Source organism: Ambystoma mexicanum, chromosome 1p (assembly GCF_040938575.1).
Source record: "Ambystoma mexicanum isolate Mex_15411 chromosome 1p, UKY_AmexF1_1, whole genome shotgun sequence".
Classification (NCBI taxonomy): domain Eukaryota; kingdom Metazoa; phylum Chordata; class Amphibia; order Caudata; family Ambystomatidae; genus Ambystoma; species Ambystoma mexicanum.
Window position 1 is genome coordinate 1,025,441,046 of NC_090921.1, and position 23,714 is coordinate 1,025,464,759.

Below are 23,714 nucleotides of genomic sequence, written 5' to 3' on the forward strand. Positions count from 1 at the left end.
TGTTGGACAGAAACATAACGTGGCCACAGCCTCAAAGCAAAAGGCATCTATTTTCAGTGATGAAATATAATATAATTATAAATTGTCTGTTATATTACTTTCCAAGTATTTTACTTTCCAAGTATTCAATAAAATTTGCATTTGGCAAAAGTCCTTCGAGCCGGATTTGAACCAGCGACCTAAGGATGCCTGTTGTACCACTACAGTCCTCCGCTCTACCAACTGAGCTTTCGAAGGCTTGGCAAATCATTCTCTAGCAAACTCAATACGAGCTTCCACTTCAACCGTCGACTTGTAAACATCTCTTGCAATTCGTGCAAAATACTACAAATTTGGCTTGTGAGGTTCCCGAATTGAGTAAAAGCACATCAGTTCCCAATTAAAAAAATGACCCCCTCCGCAGTCTCCCGCATGTTACTGACCACCATACTAAGGGGGAAAAGTTGAAAGGCGGCACCTCACAGGCCATCTCCTCAGAGTATTCAGCTGCGTTGGGCCTTGACAATATTTTAATATCTTGGATGGTGTATAGTGTTCTCTCATTTTCCTTGAGAAATCAAGATTGTCAAGGGGATTATGCTGTTTTGCCAGTTCATAGCAAGAGATGGGGATCAAAAAAACACCTCACAGGAAACCAAAGAAGATTGGTGTTGGACAGAAAAATAATGTGGCCACAGCCTCAAAGCAAAAGGCATCTATTTTCAGTGATGAAATATAATATAATTATAAATTGTCTGTTATGTTATTTTCCAAGTATTTTACTTTCCAGGTATTCAATAAAATTTGCATTTGGCAAAAGTCCTTCGAGCCGGATTTGAACCAGCGACCTAAGGATGCCTGTTTTACCACTACAGTCCTATCCTCTACCAACTGAGCTATCTAAGGCTTGACAAACCGTTCTCTAGCAAGCTCAATTCGAGCTTCCACTTCAACCGTCGACATGCAAACATCTCTTGCAATTCGTGCAAAATACTACAAATTTGGCTTGTGAGGTTCCCGAATTGAGTAAACGCACATCAGTTCCCAATTAAAAAAGTGACCGCCTCTGCAGTCTCCCGCATGTTACTGACCACCATACTAAGGAGGGAAAGTTGAAAGGCGGCGCCTCACAGGCCATCTCCTCAGAGTATTCATCAGTGTTCGGCCTTGACAATATTTTAATATCTTGGATGGTGTATGGTGTTCTCCCATTTCCCTTGAGAAATCAAGATTGTCAAGGGGATTCTGCTGTTTTGTCAGTTCATAGCAAGAGATGGGGATCCAAAACACCTCACAGGAAACCAACGAAGATTGGTGTCGGACAGAAAAATAACGTGGCCACAGCCTCAAAGCAAAAGGCATCTATTTTCAGTGATGAAATATAATATAATTATAAATTGTCTGTTATTTTACTTTCCAAGTATTTTACTTTCCAAGTATTCAATAAAATGTGCATTTGGCAAAAGTCCTTCGAGCCGGATTTGAACCAGCGACCTAAGGATGCCTGTTTTACCACTACAGTCCTCCGCTCTAACAACTGAGCTATCGAAGGCTTGGCAAATCAGTGTCTAGCAAGCTCAATACGAGCTTCCACTTCAACCGTCGACATTCAAACATCTCTTGCAATTCGTGCAAAATACTACAAATTTGACTTGTGCGGTTCCCGAAATGAGTAAAAGCACATCAGTTCCCAATTAAAAAAATGACCCCCTCCGCAGTCTCCCGCATGTTAATGACCACCATACTAAGGGGGAAAAGTTGAAAGGCGGCGCCTCACAGGCCATCTCCTCAGAGTATTCAGCCGTGTTGGGCCTTGACAATATTTTAATATCTTGGATGGTGTATAGTGTTCTCTCATTTCCCTTGAGAAATCAAGATTGTCAAGGGGATTCTGCTGTTTTGCCAGTTCATAGCAAGAGATGGGGATCCAAAACACCTGACAGGAAACCAATGAAGATTCGTGTTGGACAGAAAAATAACGTGGCCACAGCCTCAAAGCAAAAGGCATCTATTTTCAGTGATGAAATATAATATAATTATAAATTGTCTGTTATTTTACTTTCCAAGTATTTTACTTTCCAAGTATTCAATAAAATGTGCATTTGGCAAAAGTCCTTTGAGCCAGATTTGAACCAGCGACCTAAGGATGCCTGTTTTACCACTACAGTCCTCCCCTCTACCAACTGAGCTATCGAAGGCTTGGTAAATCAACTCTATCAAACTCAATACGAGCTTCCACTTCAACCGTCGACTTGTAAACATCTCTTGCAATTCGTGCAAAATACTACAAATTTGGCTTGTGAGGTTCCCGAATTGAGTAAAAGCACATCAGTTCCCAATTAAAAAAATGACCCCCTCCGCAGTCTCCCGCATGTTAATGACCACCATACTAAGGGGGAAAAGTTGAAAGGCGGCGCCTCACAGGCCATCTCCTCAGAGTATTCAGCTGTGTTGGGCCTTGACAATATTTTAATATCTTGGATGGTGTATAGTGTTCTCCCATTTCCCTTGAGAAATCAAGATTGTCAAGGGGATTCTGCTGTTTTGTCAGTTCATAGCAAGAGATGGGGATCCAAAATACCTCACAGGAAACCAACGAAGATTGGTGTCGGACAGAAAAATAACGTGGCCACAGCCTCAAAGCAAAAGGCATCTATTTTCAGTGATGAAATATAATATAATTATAAATTGTCTGTTATTTTACGTATTTTACTTTCCAAGTATTCAATAAAATGTGCATTTGGCAAAAGTCCTTCGAGCCAGATTTGAACCAGCGACCTAAGGATGCCTGTTTTACCACTACAGTCCTCTGCTCTACCAACTGAGCTATCGAAGGCTTGGCAAATCGTCCTCTAGCAAACTCAATACGAGCTTCCACTTCAACCGTCGACTTGTAAACATCTCTTGCAATTCGTGCAAAATACTACAAATTTGGCTTGTGACGTTCCCGAATTGAGTAAAAGCACATCAGTTCCCAATGAAAAAAAATGACCCCCTCCGCAGTCTCCCGCATGTTACTGACCACCATACTAAGGGGGAAAAGTTGAAAGGCGGCGCCTCACAGGCCATCTCCTCAGAGTATTCAGCCGTGTTGGGCCTTGACAATATTTTAATATCTTGGATGGTGTATACTGTTCTCTCATTTCCCTTGAGAAATCAAGATTGTCAAGGGGATTCTGCTGTTTTGCCAGTTCATAGCAAGAGATGGGGATCTGAATCACCTCACAGGAAACCAATGAAGATTGGTGTTGGACAGAAACATAACGTGGCCACAGCCTCAAAGCAAAAGGCATCTATTTTCAGTGATGAAATATAATATAATTATGAATTGTCTGTTATTTTATTTTCCAAGCATTTTACTTTCCAAGTATTCAATAAAATTTGCATTTGGCAAAAGTCCTTCAATCTGGATTTGAACCAGCGACCTAAGGATGCCTGTTTTACCACTACAGTCCTCTGCTCTACCAACTGAGCTATCGAAGGCTTGGCAAATCAGTCTCTAGCAAGCTCAATACGAGCTTCCACTTCAACCGTCGACATTCAAACATCTCTTGCAATTCGTGCAAAATACTACAAATTTGGCTTGTGAGGTTCCCGAATTGAGTAAAAGCACATCAGTTCCCAATTAAAAAAATGACCCCCTCCGCAGTCTCCCGCATGTTAATGACCACCATACTAAGGGGGAAAAGTTGAAAGGCGGCGCCTCACAGGCCATCTCCTCAGAGTATTCAGCCGTGTTGGGCCTTGACAATATTTTAATATCTTGGATGGTGTATAGTGTTCTCTCATTTCCCTTGAGAAATCAAGATTGTCAAGGGGATTCTGCTGTTTTGCCAGTTCATAGCAAGAGATGGGGATCCAAAACACCTGACAGGAAACCAATGAAGATTCGTGTTGGACAGAAAAATAACGTGGCCACAGCCTCAAAGCAAAAGGCATCTATTTTCAGTGATGAAATATAATATAATTATAAATTGTCTGTTATTTTACTTTCCAAGTATTTTACTTTCCAAATATTCAATAAAATGTGCATTTGGCAAAAGTCCTTTGAGCCAGATTTGAACCAGCGACCTAAGGATGCCTGTTTTACCACTACAGTCCTCTGCTCTACCAACTGAGCTATCAAAGGCTTGGCAAATCAACTCTAGCAAACTCAATACGAGCTTCCACTTCAACCGTCGACTTGTAAACATCTCTTGCAATTCGTGCAAAATACTACAAATTTGGCTTGTGAGGTTCCCGAATTGAGTAAAAGCACATCAGTTCCCAATTAAAAAAATGACCCCCTCCGCAGTCTCCCGCATGTTAATGACCACCATACTAAGGGGGAAAAGTTGAAAGGCGGCGCCTCACAGGCCATCTCCTCAGAGTATTCAGCTGTGTTGGGCCTTGACAATATTTTAATATCTTGGATGGTGTATAGTGTTCTCCCATTTCCCTTGAGAAATCAAGATTGTCAAGGGGATTCTGCTGTTTTGTCAGTTCATAGCAAGAGATGGGGATCCAAAATACCTCACAGGAAACCAACGAAGATTGGTGTCGGACAGAAAAATAACGTGGCCACAGCCTCAAAGCAAAAGGCATCTATTTTCAGTGATGAAATATAATATAATTATAAATTGTCTGTTATTTTATGTATTTTACTTTCCAAGTGTTCAATAAAATGTGCATTTGGCAAAAGTCCTTCGAGCCGGATTTGAACCAGCGACCTAAGGATGCCTGTTTTACCACTACAGTCCTCCGCTCTACCAACTGAGCTATCGAAGGCTTGGCAAATCGTTCTCTAGCAAACTCAACACGAGCTTCCACTTCAACCGTCGACTTGTAAACATCTCTTGCAATTCGTGCAAAATACTACAAATTTGGCTTGTGACGTTCCCGAATTGAGTAAAAGCACATCAGTTTCCCAATTAAAAAAATGAGCGCCTCCGCAGTCTCCCGCATGTTACTGACCACCATACTAAGGGGGAAAAGTTGAAAGGCGGCGCCTCACAGGCCATCTCCTCAGAGTATTCAGCCGTGTTGGGCCTTGACAATATTTTAATATCTTGGATGGTGTATACTGTTCTCTCATTTCCCTTGAGAAATCAAGATTGTCAAGGGGATTCTGCTGTTTTGCCAGTTCATAGCAAGAGATGGGGATCCGAATCACCTCACAGGAAACCAATGAAGATTGGTGTTGGACAGAAACATAACGTGGCCACAGCCTCAAAGCAAAAGGCATCTATTTTCAGTGATGAAATATAATATAATTATAAATTGTCTGTTATTTTATTTTCCAAGCATTTTACTTTCCAAGTATTCAATAAAATTTGCATTTGGCAAAAGTCCTTCAATCTGGATTTGAACCAGTGACCTAAGGATGCCTGTTTTACCACTACAGTCCGCTGCTCTACCAACTGAGCTATCGAAGGCTTGGCAAATCAGTCTCTAGCAAGCTCAATACGAGCTTCCACTTCAACCGTCGACATTCAAACATCTCTTGCAATTCGTGCAAAATACTACAAATTTGGCTTGTGAGGTTCCCGAATTGAGTAAAAGCACATCAGTTCCCAATTAAAAAAATGACCCCCTTCGCAGTCTCCCGCCTGTTAATGACCACCATACTAAGGGGGAAAAGTTGAAAGGCGGCGCCTCACAGGCCATCTCCTCAGAGTATTCAGCCGTGTTGGGCCTTGACAATATTTTAATATCTTGGATGGTGTATAGTGTTCTCTCATTTCCCTTGAGAAATCAAGATTGTCAAGGGGATTCTGCTGTTTTGCCAGTTCATAGCAAGAGATGGGGATCCAAAACACCTGACAGGAAACCAATGAAGATTCGTGTTGGACAGAAAAATAACGTGGCCACAGCCTCAAAGCAAAAGGCATCTATTTTCAGTGATGAAATATAATATAATTATAAATTGTCTGTTATTTTACTTTCCAAGTATTTTACTTTCCAAGTATTCAATAAAATGTGCATTTGGCAAAAGTCCTTTGAGCCAGAATTGAACCAGCGACCTAAGGATGCCTGTTTTACCACTACAGTCCTCTGCTCTACCAACTGAGCGATCAAAGGCTTGGCAAATCAACTCTAGCAAACTCAATACGAGCTTCCACTTCAACCGTCGACTTGTAAACATCTCTTGCAATTCGTGCAAAATACTACAAATTTGGCTTGTGAGGTTCCCGAATTGAGTAAAAGCACATCAATTCCCAATTAAAAAAATGACCCCCTCCGCAGTCTCCCGCATGTTACTGACCACCATACTAAGGGGGAAAAGTTGAAAGGCGGCACCTCACAGGCCATCTCCTCAGAGTATTCAGCCGCGTTGGGCCTTGACAATATTTTAATATCTTGGATGGTGTATAGTGTTCTCTCATTTCCCTTGAGAAATCAAGATTGTCAAGGGGATTCTGCTGTTTTGCCAGTTCATAGCAAGAGATGGGGATCCAAAACACCTCACATGAAACCAATGAAGATTCGTGTTGGACAGAAACATAACGTGGCCACAGCCTCAAAGCAAAAGGCATCTATTTTCAGTGATGAAATATAATATAATTATAAATTGTCTGTTATATTACTTTCCAAGTATTTTACTTTCCAAGTATTCAATAAAATTTGCATTTGGCAAAAGTCCTTCGAGCCGGATTTGAACCAGCGACCTAAGGATGCCTGTTGTACCACTACAGTCCTCCGCTCTACCAACTGAGCTTTCGAAGGCTTGGCAAATCATTCTCTAGCAAACTCAATACGAGCTTCCACTTCAACCGTCGACTTGTAAACATCTCTTGCAATTCGTGCAAAATACTACAAATTTGGCTTGTGAGGTTCCCGAATTGAGTAAAAGCACATCAGTTCACAATTAAAAAAATGACCCCCTCCGCAGTCTCCCGCATGTTAATGACCACCATACTAAGGGGGAAAAGTTGAAAGGCGGCGCCTCACAGGCCATCTCCTCAGAGTATTCAGCCGTGTTGGGCCTTGACAATATTTTAATATCTTGGATGGTGTATAGTGTTCTCTCATTTCCCTTGAGAAATCAAGATTGTCAAGGGGATTCTGCTGTTTTGCCAGTTCATAGCAAGAGATGGGGATCCAAAACACCTGACAGGAAACCAATGAAGATTCGTGTTGGACAGAAAAATAACGTGGCCACAGCCTCAAAGCAAAAGGCATCTATTTTCAGTGATGAAATATAATATAATTATAAATTGTCTGTTTTTTACTTTCCAAGTATTTTACTTTCCAAGTATTCAATAAAATGTGCATTTGGCAAAAGTCCTTTGAGCCAGATTTGAACCAGCGACCTAAGGATGCCTGTTTTACCACTACAGTCCTCTGCTCTACCAACTGAGCTATCAAAGGCTTGGCAAATCAACTCTAGCAAACTCAATACGAGCTTCCACTTCAACCGTCGACTTGTAAACATCTCTTGCAATTCGTGCAAAATACTACAAATTTGGCTTGTGAGGTTCCCGAATTGAGTAAAAGCACATCAGTTCCCAATTAAAAAAATGACCCCCTCCGCAGTCTCCCGCATGTTACTGACCACCATACTAAGGGGGAAAAGTTGAAAGGCGGCACCTCACAGGCCATCTCCTCAGAGTATTCAGCTGCGTTGGGCCTTGACAATATTTTAATATCTTGGATGGTGTATAGTGTTCTCTCATTTTCCTTGAGAAATCAAGATTGTCAAGGGGATTATGCTGTTTTGCCAGTTCATAGCAAGAGATGGGGATCAAAAAAACACCTCACAGGAAACCAAAGAAGATTGGTGTTGGACAGAAAAATAATGTGGCCACAGCCTCAAAGCAAAAGGCATCTATTTTCAGTGATGAAATATAATATAATTATAAATTGTCTGTTATGTTATTTTCCAAGTATTTTACTTTCCAGGTATTCAATAAAATTTGCATTTGGCAAAAGTCCTTCGAGCCGGATTTGAACCAGCGACCTAAGGATGCCTGTTTTACCACTACAGTCCTATCCTCTACCAACTGAGCTATCTAAGGCTTGACAAACCGTTCTCTAGCAAGCTCAATTCGAGCTTCCACTTCAACCGTCGACATGCAAACATCTCTTGCAATTCGTGCAAAATACTACAAATTTGGCTTGTGAGGTTCCCGAATTGAGTAAACGCACATCAGTTACCAATTAAAAAAGTGACCGCCTCTGCAGTCTCCCGCATGTTACTGACCACCATACTAAGGAGGGAAAGTTGAAAGGCGGCGCCTCACAGGCCATCTCCTCAGAGTATTCATCAGTGTTCGGCCTTGACAATATTTTAATATCTTGGATGGTGTATGGTGTTCTCCCATTTCCCTTGAGAAATCAAGATTGTCAAGGGGATTCTGCTGTTTTGTCAGTTCATAGCAAGAGATGGGGATCCAAAACACCTCACAGGAAACCAACGAAGATTGGTGTCGGACAGAAAAATAACGTGGCCACAGCCTCAAAGCAAAAGGCATCTATTTTCAGTGATGAAATATAATATAATTATAAATTGTCTGTTATTTTACTTTCCAAGTATTTTACTTTCCAAGTATTCAATAAAATGTGCATTTGGCAAAAGTCCTTCGAGCCGGATTTGAACCAGCGACCTAAGGATGCCTGTTTTACCACTACAGTCCTCCGCTCTAACAACTGAGCTATCGAAGGCTTGGCAAATCAGTGTCTAGCAAGCTCAATACGAGCTTCCACTTCAACCGTCGACATTCAAACATCTCTTGCAATTCGTGCAAAATACTACAAATTTGACTTGTGCGGTTCCCGAAATGAGTAAAAGCACATCAGTTCCCAATTAAAAAAATGACCCCCTCCGCAGTCTCCCGCATGTTAATGACCACCATACTAAGGGGGAAAAGTTGAAAGGCGGCGCCTCACAGGCCATCTCCTCAGAGTATTCAGCCGTGTTGGGCCTTGACAATATTTTAATATCTTGGATGGTGTATAGTGTTCTCTCATTTCCCTTGAGAAATCAAGATTGTCAAGGGGATTCTGCTGTTTTGCCAGTTCATAGCAAGAGATGGGGATCCAAAACACCTGACAGGAAACCAATGAAGATTCGTGTTGGACAGAAAAATAACGTGGCCACAGCCTCAAAGCAAAAGGCATCTATTTTCAGTGATGAAATATAATATAATTATAAATTGTCTGTTATTTTACTTTCCAAGTATTTTACTTTCCAAGTATTCAATAAAATGTGCATTTGGCAAAAGTCCTTTGAGCCAGATTTGAACCAGCGACCTAAGGATGCCTGTTTTACCACTACAGTCCTCTGCTCTACCAACTGAGCTATCAAAGGCTTGGCAAATCAACTCTAGCAAACTCAATACGAGCTTCCACTTCAACCGTCGACTTGTAAACATCTCTTGCAATTCGTGCAAAATACTACAAATTTGGCTTGTGAGGTTCCCGAATTGAGTAAAAGCACATCAGTTCCCAATTAAAAAAATGACCCCCTCCGCAGTCTCCCGCATGTTAATGACCACCATACTAAGGGGGAAAAGTTGAAAGGCGGCGCCTCACAGGCCATCTCCTCAGAGTATTCAGCTGTGTTGGGCCTTGACAATATTTTAATATCTTGGATGGTGTATAGTGTTCTCCCATTTCCCTTGAGAAATCAAGATTGTCAAGGGGATTCTGCTGTTTTGTCAGTTCATAGCAAGAGATGGGGATCCAAAATACCTCACAGGAAACCAACGAAGATTGGTGTCGGACAGAAAAATAACGTGGCCACAGCCTCAAAGCAAAAGGCATCTATTTTCAGTGATGAAATATAATATAATTATAAATTGTCTGTTATTTTACGTATTTTACTTTCCAAGTATTCAATAAAATGTGCATTTGGCAAAAGTCCTTCGAGCCAGATTTGAACCAGCGACCTAAGGATGCCTGTTTTACCACTACAGTCCTCTGCTCTACCAACTGAGCTATCGAAGGCTTGGCAAATCGTCCTCTAGCAAACTCAATACGAGCTTCCACTTCAACCGTCGACTTGTAAACATCTCTTGCAATTCGTGCAAAATACTACAAATTTGGCTTGTGACGTTCCCGAATTGAGTAAAAGCACATCAGTTCCCAATGAAAAAAAATGACCCCCTCCGCAGTCTCCCGCATGTTACTGACCACCATACTAAGGGGGAAAAGTTGAAAGGCGGCGCCTCACAGGCCATCTCCTCAGAGTATTCAGCCGTGTTGGGCCTTGACAATATTTTAATATCTTGGATGGTGTATACTGTTCTCTCATTTCCCTTGAGAAATCAAGATTGTCAAGGGGATTCTGCTGTTTTGCCAGTTCATAGCAAGAGATGGGGATCTGAATCACCTCACAGGAAACCAATGAAGATTGGTGTTGGACAGAAACATAACGTGGCCACAGCCTCAAAGCAAAAGGCATCTATTTTCAGTGATGAAATATAATATAATTATGAATTGTCTGTTATTTTATTTTCCAAGCATTTTACTTTCCAAGTATTCAATAAAATTTGCATTTGGCAAAAGTCCTTCAATCTGGATTTGAACCAGCGACCTAAGGATGCCTGTTTTACCACTACAGTCCTCTGCTCTACCAACTGAGCTATCGAAGGCTTGGCAAATCAGTCTCTAGCAAGCTCAATACGAGCTTCCACTTCAACCGTCGACATTCAAACATCTCTTGCAATTCGTGCAAAATACTACAAATTTGGCTTGTGAGGTTCCCGAATTGAGTAAAAGCACATCAGTTCCCAATTAAAAAAATGACCCCCTCCGCAGTCTCCCGCATGTTAATGACCACCATACTAAGGGGGAAAAGTTGAAAGGCGGCGCCTCACAGGCCATCTCCTCAGAGTATTCAGCCGTGTTGGGCCTTGACAATATTTTAATATCTTGGATGGTGTATAGTGTTCTCTCATTTCCCTTGAGAAATCAAGATTGTCAAGGGGATTCTGCTGTTTTGCCAGTTCATAGCAAGAGATGGGGATCCAAAACACCTGACAGGAAACCAATGAAGATTCGTGTTGGACAGAAAAATAACGTGGCCACAGCCTCAAAGCAAAAGGCATCTATTTTCAGTGATGAAATATAATATAATTATAAATTGTCTGTTATTTTACTTTCCAAGTATTTTACTTTCCAAATATTCAATAAAATGTGCATTTGGCAAAAGTCCTTTGAGCCAGATTTGAACCAGCGACCTAAGGATGCCTGTTTTACCACTACAGTCCTCTGCTCTACCAACTGAGCTATCAAAGGCTTGGCAAATCAACTCTAGCAAACTCAATACGAGCTTCCACTTCAACCGTCGACTTGTAAACATCTCTTGCAATTCGTGCAAAATACTACAAATTTGGCTTGTGAGGTTCCCGAATTGAGTAAAAGCACATCAGTTCCCAATTAAAAAAATGACCCCCTCCGCAGTCTCCCGCATGTTAATGACCACCATACTAAGGGGGAAAAGTTGAAAGGCGGCGCCTCACAGGCCATCTCCTCAGAGTATTCAGCTGTGTTGGGCCTTGACAATATTTTAATATCTTGGATGGTGTATAGTGTTCTCCCATTTCCCTTGAGAAATCAAGATTGTCAAGGGGATTCTGCTGTTTTGTCAGTTCATAGCAAGAGATGGGGATCCAAAATACCTCACAGGAAACCAACGAAGATTGGTGTCGGACAGAAAAATAACGTGGCCACAGCCTCAAAGCAAAAGGCATCTATTTTCAGTGATGAAATATAATATAATTATAAATTGTCTGTTATTTTATGTATTTTACTTTCCAAGTATTCAATAAAATGTGCATTTGGCAAAAGTCCTTCGAGCCGGATTTGAACCAGCGACCTAAGGATGCCTGTTTTACCACTACAGTCCTCCGCTCTACCAACTGAGCTATCGAAGGCTTGGCAAATCGTTCTCTAGCAAACTCAATACGAGCTTCCACTTCAACCGTCGACTTGTAAACATCTCTTGCAATTCGTGCAAAATACTACAAATTTGGCTTGTGACGTTCCCGAATTGAGTAAAAGCACATCAGTTCCCAATGAAAAAAAATGACCCCCTCCGCAGTCTCCCGCATGTTACTGACCACCATACTAAGGGGGAAAAGTTGAAAGGCGGCGCCTCACAGGCCATCTCCTCAGAGTATTCAGCCGTGTTGGGCCTTGACAATATTTTAATATCTTGGATGGTGTATACTGTTCTCTCATTTCCCTTGAGAAATCAAGATTGTCAAGGGGATTCTGCTGTTTTGCCAGTTCATAGCAAGAGATGGGGATCCGAATCACCTCACAGGAAACCAATGAAGATTGGTGTTGGACAGAAACATAACGTGGCCACAGCCTCAAAGCAAAAGGCATCTATTTTCAGTGATGAAATATAATATAATTATAAATTGTCTGTTATTTTATTTTCCAAGCATTTTACTTTCCAAGTATTCAATAAAATTTGCATTTGGCAAAAGTCCTTCAATCTGGATTTGAACCAGTGACCTAAGGATGCCTGTTTTACCACTACAGTCCGCTGCTCTACCAACTGAGCTATCGAAGGCTTGGCAAATCAGTCTCTAGCAAGCTCAATACGAGCTTCCACTTCAACCGTCGACATTCAAACATCTCTTGCAATTCGTGCAAAATACTACAAATTTGGCTTGTGAGGTTCCCGAATTGAGTAAAAGCACATCAGTTCCCAATTAAAAAAATGACCCCCTTCGCAGTCTCCCGCCTGTTAATGACCACCATACTAAGGGGGAAAAGTTGAAAGGCGGCGCCTCACAGGCCATCTCCTCAGAGTATTCAGCCGTGTTGGGCCTTGACAATATTTTAATATCTTGGATGGTGTATAGTGTTCTCTCATTTCCCTTGAGAAATCAAGATTGTCAAGGGGATTCTGCTGTTTTGCCAGTTCATAGCAAGAGATGGGGATCCAAAACACCTGACAGGAAACCAATGAAGATTCGTGTTGGACAGAAAAATAACGTGGCCACAGCCTCAAAGCAAAAGGCATCTATTTTCAGTGATGAAATATAATATAATTATAAATTGTCTGTTATTTTACTTTCCAAGTATTTTACTTTCCAAGTATTCAATAAAATGTGCATTTGGCAAAAGTCCTTTGAGCCAGAATTGAACCAGCGACCTAAGGATGCCTGTTTTACCACTACAGTCCTCTGCTCTACCAACTGAGCGATCAAAGGCTTGGCAAATCAACTCTAGCAAACTCAATACGAGCTTCCACTTCAACCGTCGACTTGTAAACATCTCTTGCAATTCGTGCAAAATACTACAAATTTGGCTTGTGAGGTTCCCGAATTGAGTAAAAGCACATCAATTCCCAATTAAAAAAATGACCCCCTCCGCAGTCTCCCGCATGTTACTGACCACCATACTAAGGGGGAAAAGTTGAAAGGCGGCACCTCACAGGCCATCTCCTCAGAGTATTCAGCCGCGTTGGGCCTTGACAATATTTTAATATCTTGGATGGTGTATAGTGTTCTCTCATTTCCCTTGAGAAATCAAGATTGTCAAGGGGATTCTGCTGTTTTGCCAGTTCATAGCAAGAGATGGGGATCCAAAACACCTCACATGAAACCAATGAAGATTCGTGTTGGACAGAAACATAACGTGGCCACAGCCTCAAAGCAAAAGGCATCTATTTTCAGTGATGAAATATAATATAATTATAAATTGTCTGTTATATTACTTTCCAAGTATTTTACTTTCCAAGTATTCAATAAAATTTGCATTTGGCAAAAGTCCTTCGAGCCGGATTTGAACCAGCGACCTAAGGATGCCTGTTGTACCACTACAGTCCTCCGCTCTACCAACTGAGCTTTCGAAGGCTTGGCAAATCATTCTCTAGCAAACTCAATACGAGCTTCCACTTCAACCGTCGACTTGTAAACATCTCTTGCAATTCGTGCAAAATACTACAAATTTGGCTTGTGAGGTTCCCGAATTGAGTAAAAGCACATCAGTTCACAATTAAAAAAATGACCCCCTCCGCAGTCTCCCGCATGTTAATGACCACCATACTAAGGGGGAAAAGTTGAAAGGCGGCGCCTCACAGGCCATCTCCTCAGAGTATTCAGCCGTGTTGGGCCTTGACAATATTTTAATATCTTGGATGGTGTATAGTGTTCTCTCATTTCCCTTGAGAAATCAAGATTGTCAAGGGGATTCTGCTGTTTTGCCAGTTCATAGCAAGAGATGGGGATCCAAAACACCTGACAGGAAACCAATGAAGATTCGTGTTGGACAGAAAAATAACGTGGCCACAGCCTCAAAGCAAAAGGCATCTATTTTCAGTGATGAAATATAATATAATTATAAATTGTCTGTTATTTTACTTTCCAAGTATTTTACTTTCCAAGTATTCAATAAAATGTGCATTTGGCAAAAGTCCTTTGAGCCAGATTTGAACCAGCGACCTAAGGATGCCTGTTTTACCACTACAGTCCTCTGCTCTACCAACTGAGCTATCAAAGGCTTGGCAAATCAACTCTAGCAAACTCAATACGAGCTTCCACTTCAACCGTCGACTTGTAAACATCTCTTGCAATTCGTGCAAAATACTACAAATTTGGCTTGTGAGGTTCCCGAATTGAGTAAAAGCACATCAGTTCCCAATTAAAAAAATGACCCCCTCCGCAGTCTCCCGCATGTTAATGACCACCATACTAAGGGGGAAAAGTTGAAAGGCGGCGCCTCACAGGCCATCTCCTCAGAGTATTCAGCTGTGTTGGGCCTTGACAATATTTTAATATCTTGGATGGTGTATAGTGTTCTCCCATTTCCCTTGAGAAATCAAGATTGTCAAGGGGATTCTGCTGTTTTGTCAGTTCATAGCAAGAGATGGGGATCCAAAATACCTCACAGGAAACCAACGAAGATTGGTGTCGGACAGAAAAATAACGTGGCCACAGCCTCAAAGCAAAAGGCATCTATTTTCAGTGATGAAATATAATATAATTATAAATTGTCTGTTATTTTACGTATTTTACTTTCCAAGTATTCAATAAAATGTGCATTTGGCAAAAGTCCTTCGAGCCGGATTTGAACCAGCGACCTAAGGATGCCTGTTTTACCACTACAGTCCTCCGCTCTACCAACTGAGCTATCGAAGGCTTGGCAAATTGTTCTCTAGCAAACTCAATACGAGCTTCCACTTCAACCGTCGACTTGTAAACATCTCTTGCAATTCGTGCAAAATACTACAAATTTGGCTTGTGACGTTCCCGAATTGAGTAAAAGCACATCAGTTCCCAATGAAAAAAAATGACCCCCTCCGCAGTCTCCCGCATGTTACTGACCACCATACTAAGGGGGAAAAGTTGAAAGGCGGCGCCTCACAGGCCATCTCCTCAGAGTATTCAGCCGTGTTGGGCCTTGACAATATTTTAATATCTTGGATGGTGTATACTGTTCTCTCATTTCCCTTGAGAAATCAAGATTGTCAAGGGGATTCTGCTGTTTTGCCAGTTCATAGCAAGAGATGGGGATCTGAATCACCTCACAGGAAACCAATGAAGATTGGTGTTGGACAGAAACATAACGTGGCCACAGCCTCAAAGCAAAAGGCATCTATTTTCAGTGATGAAATATAATATAATTATAAATTGTCTGTTATTTTATTTTCCAAGCATTTTACTTTCCAAGTATTCAATAAAATTTGCATTTGGCAAAAGTCCTTCAATCTGGATTTGAACCAGCGACCTAAGGATGCCTGTTTTACCACTACAGTCCTCTGCTCTACCAACTGAGCTATCGAAGGCTTGGCAAATCAGTCTCTAGCAAGCTCAATACGAGCTTCCACTTCAACCGTCGACATTCAAACATCTCTTGCAATTCGTGCAAAATACTACAAATTTGGCTTGTGAGGTTCCCGAATTGAGTAAAAGCACATCAGTTCCCAATTAAAAAATGACCCCCTCCGCAGTCTCCCGCATGTTAATGACCACCATACTAAGGGGGAAAAGTTGAAAGGCGGCGCCTCACAGGCCATCTCCTCAGAGTATTCAGCCGTGTTGGGCCTTGACAATATTTTAATATCTTGGATGGTGTATAGTGTTCTCTCATTTCCCTTGAGAAATCAAGATTGTCAAGGGGATTCTGCTGTTTTGCCAGTTCATAGCAAGAGATGGGGATCCAAAACACCTGACAGGAAACCAATGAAGATTCGTGTTGGACAGAAAAATAACGTGGCCACAGCCTCAAAGCAAAAGGCATCTATTTTCAGTGATGAAATATAATATAATTATAAATTGTCTGTTATTTTACTTTCCAAGTATTTTACTTTCCAAGTATTCAATAAAATGTGCATTTGGCAAAAGTCCTTTGAGCCAGATACCTAAGGATGCCTGTTTTACCACTACAGTCCTCTGCTCTACCAACTGAGCAATCAAAGGCTTGGCAAATCAACTCTAGCAAACTCAATACGAGCTTCCACTTCAACCGTCGACTTGTAAACATCTCTTGCAATTCGTGCAAAATACTACAAATTTGGCTTGTGAGGTTCCCGAATTGAGTAAAAGCACATCAGTTCCCAATTAAAAAAATGACCCCCTCCGCAGTCTCCCGCATGTTAATGACCACCATACTAAGGGGGAAAAGTTGAAAGGCGGCGCCTCACAGGCCATCTCCTCAGAGTATTCAGCTGTGTTGGGCCTTGACAATATTTTAATATCTTGGATGGTGTATAGTGTTCTCCCATTTCCCTTGAGAAATCAAGATTGTCAAGGGGATTCTGCTGTTTTGTCAGTTCATAGCAAGAGATGGGGATCCAAAATACCTCACAGGAAACCAACGAAGATTGGTGTCGGACAGAAAAATAACGTGGCCACAGCCTCAAAGCAAAAGGCATCTATTTTCAGTGATGAAATATAATATAATTATAAATTGTCTGTTATTTTACGTATTTTACTTTCCAAGTATTCAATAAAATGTGCATTTGGCAAAAGTCCTTCGAGCCGGATTTGAACCAGCGACCTAAGGATGCCTGTTTTACCACTACAGTCCTCTGCTCTACCAACTGAGCTATCGAAGGCTTGGCAAATTGTTCTCTAGCAAACTCAATACGAGCTTCCACTTCAACCGTCGACTTGTAAACATCTCTTGCAATTCGTGCAAAATACTACAAATTTGGCTTGTGACGTTCCCGAATTGAGTAAAAGCACATCAGTTCCCAATGAAAAAAAATGACCCCCTCCGCAGTCTCCCGCATGTTACTGACCACCATACTAAGGGGGAAAAGTTGAAAGGCGGCGCCTCACAGGCCATCTCCTCAGAGTATTCAGCCGTGTTGGGCCTTGACAATATTTTAATATCTTGGATGGTGTATACTGTTCTCTCATTTCCCTTGAGAAATCAAGATTGTCAAGGGGATTCTGCTGTTTTGCCAGTTCATAGCAAGAGATGGGGATCCGAATCACCTCACAGGAAACCAATGAAGATTGGTGTTGGACAGAAACATAACGTGGCCACAGCCTCAAAGCAAAAGGCATCTATTTTCAGTGATGAAATATAATATAATTATAAATTGTCTGTTATTTTATTTTCCAAGCATTTTACTTTCCAAGTATTCAATAAAATTTGCATTTGGCAAAAGTCCTTCAATCTGGATTTGAACCAGTGACCTACGGATGCCTGTTTTACCACTACAGTCCTCTGCTCTACCAACTGAGCTATCGAAGGCTTGGCAAATCAGTCTCTAGCAAGCTCAATACGAGCTTCCACTTCAACCGTCGACATTCAAACATCTCTTGCAATTCGTGCAAAATACTACAAATTTGGCTTGTGAGGTTCCCGAATTGAGTAAAAGCACATCAGTTCCCAATTAAAAAAATGACCCCCTTCGCAGTCTCCCGCCTGTTAATGACCACCATACTAAGGGGGAAAAGTTGAAAGGCGGCGCCTCACAGGCCATCTCCTCAGAGTATTCAGCCGTGTTGGGCCTTGACAATATTTTAATATCTTGGATGGTGTATAGTGTTCTCTCATTTCCCTTGAGAAATCAAGATTGTCAAGGGGATTCTGCTGTTTTGCCAGTTCATAGCAAGAGATGGGGATCCAAAACACCTGACAGGAAACCAATGAAGATTCGTGTTGGACAGAAAAATAACGTGGCCACAGCCTCAAAGCAAAAGGCATCTATTTTCAGTGATGAAATATAATATAATTATAAATTGTCTGTTATTTTACTTTCCAAGTATTTTACTTTCCAAGTATTCAATAAAATGTGCATTTGGCAAAAGTCCTTTGAGCCAGAATTGGACCAGCGACCTAAGGATGCCTGTTTTACCACTACAGTCCTCTGCTCTACCAACTGAGCGATCAAAGGCTTGGCAAATCAACTCTAGCAAACTCAATACGAGCTTCCACTTCAACCGTCGACTTGTAAACATCTCTTGCAATTCGTGCAAAATACTACAAATTTGGCTTGTGAGGTTCCCGAATTGAGTAAAAGCACATCAATTCCCAATTAAAAAAATGACCCCCTCCGCAGTCTCCCGCATGTTACTGACCACCATACTAAGGGGGAAAAATTGAAAGGCGACACCTCACAGGCCATCTCCTCAGAGTATTCAGCCGCGTTGGGCCTTGACAATATTTTAATATCTTGGATGGTGTATAGTGTTCTCTCATTTCCCTTGAGAAATCAAGATTGTCAAGGGGATTCTGCTGTTTTGCCAGTTCATAGCAAGAGATGGGGATCCAAAACACCTCACATGAAACCAATGAAGATTCGTGTTGGACAGAAACATAACGTGGCCACAGCCTCAAAGCAAAAGGCATCTATTTTCAGTGATGAAATATAATATAATTATAAATTGTCTGTTATATTACTTTCCAAGTATTTTACTTTCCAAGTATTCAATAAAATTTGCATTTGGCAAAAGTCCTTCGAGCCGGATTTGAACCAGCGACCTAAGGATGCCTGTTGTACCACTACAGTCCTCCGCTCTACCAACTGAGCTTTCGAAGGCTTGGCAAATCATTCTCTAGCAAACTCAATACGAGCTTCCACTTCAACCGTCGACTTGTAAACATCTCTTGCAATTCGTGCAAAATACTACAAATTTGGCTTGTGAGGTTCCCGAATTGAGTAAAAGCACATCAGTTCCCAATTAAAAAAATGACCCCCTCCGCAGTCTCCCGCATGTTACTGACCACCATACTAAGGGGGAAAAGTTGAAAGGCGGCACCTCACAGGCCATCTCCTCAGAGTATTCAGCTGCGTTGGGCCTTGACAATATTTTAATATCTTGGATGGTGTATAGTGTTCTCTCATTTTCCTTGAGAAATCAAGATTGTCAAGGGGATTATGCTGTTTTGCCAGTTCATAGCAAGAGATGGGGATCAAAAAAACACCTCACAGGAAACCAAAGAAGATTGGTGTTGGACAGAAAAATAATGTGGCCACAGCCTCAAAACAAAAGGCATCTATTTTCAGTGATGAAATATAATATAATTATAAATTGTCTGTTATGTTATTTTCCAAGTATTTTACTTTCCAGGTATTCAATAAAATTTGCATTTGGCAAAAGTCCTTCGAGCCGGATTTGAACCAGCGACCTAAGGATGCCTGTTTTACCACTACAGTCCTATCCTCTACCAACTGAGCTATCTAAGGCTTGACAAACCGTTCTCTAGCAAGCTCAATTCGAGCTTCCACTTCAACCGTCGACATGCAAACATCTCTTGCAATTCGTGCAAAATACTACAAATTTGGCTTGTGAGGTTCCCGAATTGAGTAAACGCACATCAGTTCCCAATTAAAAAAGTGACCGCCTCTGCAGTCTCCCGCATGTTACTGACCACCATACTAAGGAGGGAAAGTTGAAAGGCGGCGCCTCACAGGCCATCTCCTCAGAGTATTCATCAGTGTTCGGCCTTGACAATATTTTAATATCTTGGATGGTGTATGGTGTTCTCCCATTTCCCTTGAGAAATCAAGATTGTCAAGGGGATTCTGCTGTTTTGTCAGTTCATAGCAAGAGATGGGGATCCAAAACACCTCACAGGAAACCAACGAAGATTGGTGTCGGACAGAAAAATAACGTGGCCACAGCCTCAAAGCAAAAGGCATCTATTTTCAGTGATGAAATATAATATAATTATAAATTGTCTGTTATTTTACTTTCCAAGTATTTTACTTTCCAAGTATTCAATAAAATGTGCATTTGGCAAAAGTCCTTCGAGCCGGATTTGAACCACCGACCTAAGGATGCCTGTTTTACCACTACAGTCCTCCGCTCTACCAACTGAGCTATCGAAGGCTTGGCAAATCAGTGTCTAGCAAGCTCAATACGAGCTTCCACTTCAACCGTCGACATTCAAACATCTCTTGCAATTCGTGCAAAATACTACAAATTTGGCTTGTGAGGTTCCCGAATTGAGTAAAAGCACATCAGTTCCCAATTAAAAAAATGACCCCCTCCGCAGTCTCCCGCATGTTAATGACCACCATACTAAGGGGGAAAAGTTGAAAGGCGGCGCCTCACAGGCCATCTCCTCAGAGTATTCAGCCGTGTTGGGCCTTGACAATATTTTAATATCTTGGATGGTGTATAGTGTTCTCTCATTTCCCTTGAGAAATCAAGATTGTCAAGGGGATTCTGCTGTTTTGCCAGTTCATAGCAAGAGATGGGGATCCAAAACACCTGACAGGAAACCAATGAAGATTCGTGTTGGACAGAAAAATAACGTGGCCACAGCCTCAAAGCAAAAGGCATCTATTTTCAGTGATGAAATATAATATAATTATAAATTGTCTGTTATTTTACTTTCCAAGTATTTTACTTTCCAAGTATTCAATAAAATGTGCATTTGGCAAAAGTCCTTTGAGCCAGATTTGAACCAGCGACCTAAGGATGCCTGTTTTACCACTACAGTCCTCTGCTCTACCAACTGAGCTATCAAAGGCTTGGCAAATCAACTCTAGCAAACTCAATACGAGCTTCCACTTCAACCGTCGACTTGTAAACATCTCTTGCAATTCGTGCAAAATACTACAAATTTGGCTTGTGAGGTTCCCGAATTGAGTAAAAGCACATCAGTTCCCAATTAAAAAAATGACCCCCTCCGCAGTCTCCCGCATGTTAATGACCACCATACTAAGGGGGAAAAGTTGAAAGGCGGCGCCTCACAGGCCATCTCCTCAGAGTATTCAGCTGTGTTGGGCCTTGACAATATTTTAATATCTTGGATGGTGTATAGTGTTCTCCCATTTCCCTTGAGAAATCAAGATTGTCAAGGGGACTCTGCTGTTTTGTCAGTTCATAGCAAGAGATGGGGATCCAAAATACCTCACAGGAAACCAACGAAGATTGGTGTCGGACAGAAAAATAACGTGGCCACAGCCTCAAAGCAAAAGGCACCTATTTTCAGTGATGAAATATAATATAATTATAAATTGTCTGTTATTTTACGTATTTTACTTTCCAAGTATTCAATAAAATGTGCATTTGGCAAAAGTCCTTCGAGCCGGATTTGAACCAGCGACCTAAGGATGCCTGTTTTACCACTACAGTCCTCCGCTCTACCAACTGAGCTATCGAAGGCTTGGCAAATTGTTCTCTAGCAAACTCAATACGAGCTTCCACTTCAACCGTCGACTTGTAAACATCTCTTGCAATTCGTGCAAAATACTACAAATTTGGCTTGTGACGTTCCCGAATTGAGTAAAAGCACATCAGTTCCCAATGAAAAAAAATGACCCCCTCCGCAGTCTCCCGCATGTTACTGACCACCATACTAAGGGGGAAAAGTTGAAAGGCGGCGCCTCACAGGCCATCTCCTCAGAGTATTCAGCCGTGTTGGGCCTTGACAATATTTTAATATCTTGGATGGTGTATACTGTTCTCTCATTTCCCTTGAGAAATCAAGATTGTCAAGGGGATTCTGCTGTTTTGCCAGTTCATAGCAAGAGATGGGGATCCGAATCACCTCACAGGAAACCAATGAAGATTGGTGTTGGACAGAAACATAACGTGGCCACAGCCTCAAAGCAAAAGGCATCTATTTTCAGTGATGAAATATAATATAATTATAAATTGTCTGTTATTTTATTTTCCAAGCATTTTACTTTCCAAGTATTCAATAAAATTATCATTTGGCAAAAGTCCTTCAATCTGGATTTGAACCAGTGACCTAAGGATGCCTGTTTTACCACTACAGTCCTCTGCTCTACCAACTGAGCTATCGAAGGCTTGGCAAATCAGTCTCTAGCAAGCTCAATACGAGCTTCCACTTCAACCGTCGACATTCAAACATCTCTTGCAATTCGTGCAAAATACTACAAATTTGGCTTGTGAGGTTCCCGAATTGAGTAAAAGCACATCAGTTCCCAATTAAAAAAATGACCCCCTTCGCAGTCTCCCGCCTGTTAATGACCACCATACTAAGGGGGAAAAGTTGAAAGGCGGCGCCTCACAGGCCATCTCCTCAGAGTATTCAGCCGTGTTGGGCCTTGACAATATTTTAATATCTTGGATGGTGTATAGTGTTCTCTCATTTCCCTTGAGAAATCAAGATTGTCAAGGGGATTCTGCTGTTTTGCCAGTTCATAGCAAGAGATGGGGATCCAAAACACCTGACAGGAAACCAATGAAGATTCGTGTTGGACAGAAAAATAACGTGGCCACAGCCTCAAAGCAAAAGGCATCTATTTTCAGTGATGAAATATAATATCATTATAAATTGTCTGTTATTTTACTTTCCAAGTATTTTACTTTCCAAGTATTCAATAAAATGTGCATTTGGCAAAAGTCCTTTGAGCCAGAATTGAACCAGCGACCTAAGGATGCCTGTTTTACCACTACAGTCCTCTGCTCTACCAACTGAGCGATCAAAGGCTTGGCAAATCAACTCTAGCAAACTCAATACGAGCTTCCACTTCAACCGTCGACTTGTAAACATCTCTTGCAATTCGTGCAAAATACTACAAATTTGGCTTGTGAGGTTCCCGAATTGAGTAAAAGCACATCAATTCCCAATTAAAAAAATGACCCCCTCCGCAGTCTCCCGCATGTTACTGACCACCATACTAAGGGGGAAAAGTTGAAAGGCGGCACCTCACAGGCCATCTCCTCAGAGTATTCAGCCGCGTTGGGCCTTGACAATATTTTAATATCTTGGATGGTGTATAGTGTTCTCTCATTTCCCTTGAGAAATCAAGATTGTCAAGGGGATTCTGCTGTTTTGCCAGTTCATAGCAAGAGATGGGGATCCAAAACACCTCACATGAAACCAATGAAGATTCGTGTTGGACAGAAACATAACGTGGCCACAGCCTCAAAGCAAAAGGCATCTATTTTCAGTGATGAAATATAATATAATTATAAATTGTCTGTTATATTACTTTCCAAGTATTTTACTTTCCAAGTATTCAATAAAATTTGCATTTGGCAAAAGTCCTTCGAGCCGGATTTGAACCAGCGACCTAAGGATGCCTGTTGTACCACTACAGTCCTCCGCTCTACCAACTGAGCTTTCGAAGGCTTGGCAAATCATTCTCTAGCAAACTCAATACGAGCTTCCACTTCAACCGTCGACTTGTAAACATCTCTTGCAATTCGTGCAAAATACTACAAATTTGGCTTGTGAGGTTCCCGAATTGAGTAAAAGCACATCAGTTCCCAATTAAAAAAATGACCCCCTCCGCAGTCTCCCGCATGTTACTGACCACCATACTAAGGGGGAAAAGTTGAAAGGCGGCACCTCACAGGCCATCTCCTCAGAGTATTCAGCTGCGTTGGGCCTTGACAATATTTTAATATCTT

General features: G+C 41.5%; 5 non-coding genes across 5 annotated transcripts; all 5 read right to left on the reverse strand.

Annotated features, from left to right (window-relative positions):
- Nucleotides 1-4,660: 4,660 nt before the first annotated feature.
- TRNAY-GUA (transfer RNA tyrosine (anticodon GUA)) lies at nucleotides 4,661-4,746 on the reverse strand. Its single transcript is given in 2 exon segments — nucleotides 4,661-4,696; nucleotides 4,710-4,746. It is a non-coding gene; the product is annotated as a tRNA-Tyr (tRNA).
- Nucleotides 4,747-11,751: 7,005 nt separating this feature from the next.
- On the reverse strand, nucleotides 11,752-11,837 carry TRNAY-GUA (transfer RNA tyrosine (anticodon GUA)). Its single transcript is given in 2 exon segments — nucleotides 11,752-11,787; nucleotides 11,801-11,837. It is a non-coding gene; the product is annotated as a tRNA-Tyr (tRNA).
- A 3,136-nt stretch (nucleotides 11,838-14,973) lies between these two features.
- TRNAY-GUA (transfer RNA tyrosine (anticodon GUA)) lies at nucleotides 14,974-15,059 on the reverse strand. The gene is given in 2 exon segments: nucleotides 14,974-15,009; nucleotides 15,023-15,059. It is a non-coding gene; the product is annotated as a tRNA-Tyr (tRNA).
- Nucleotides 15,060-16,892: 1,833 nt separating this feature from the next.
- Nucleotides 16,893-16,978, reverse strand: TRNAY-GUA (transfer RNA tyrosine (anticodon GUA)). Its single transcript is given in 2 exon segments — nucleotides 16,893-16,928; nucleotides 16,942-16,978. It is a non-coding gene; the product is annotated as a tRNA-Tyr (tRNA).
- Nucleotides 16,979-21,408: 4,430 nt separating this feature from the next.
- On the reverse strand, nucleotides 21,409-21,494 carry TRNAY-GUA (transfer RNA tyrosine (anticodon GUA)). Its single transcript is given in 2 exon segments — nucleotides 21,409-21,444; nucleotides 21,458-21,494. It is a non-coding gene; the product is annotated as a tRNA-Tyr (tRNA).
- Between the last annotated feature and the right edge of the window lie 2,220 nt (nucleotides 21,495-23,714).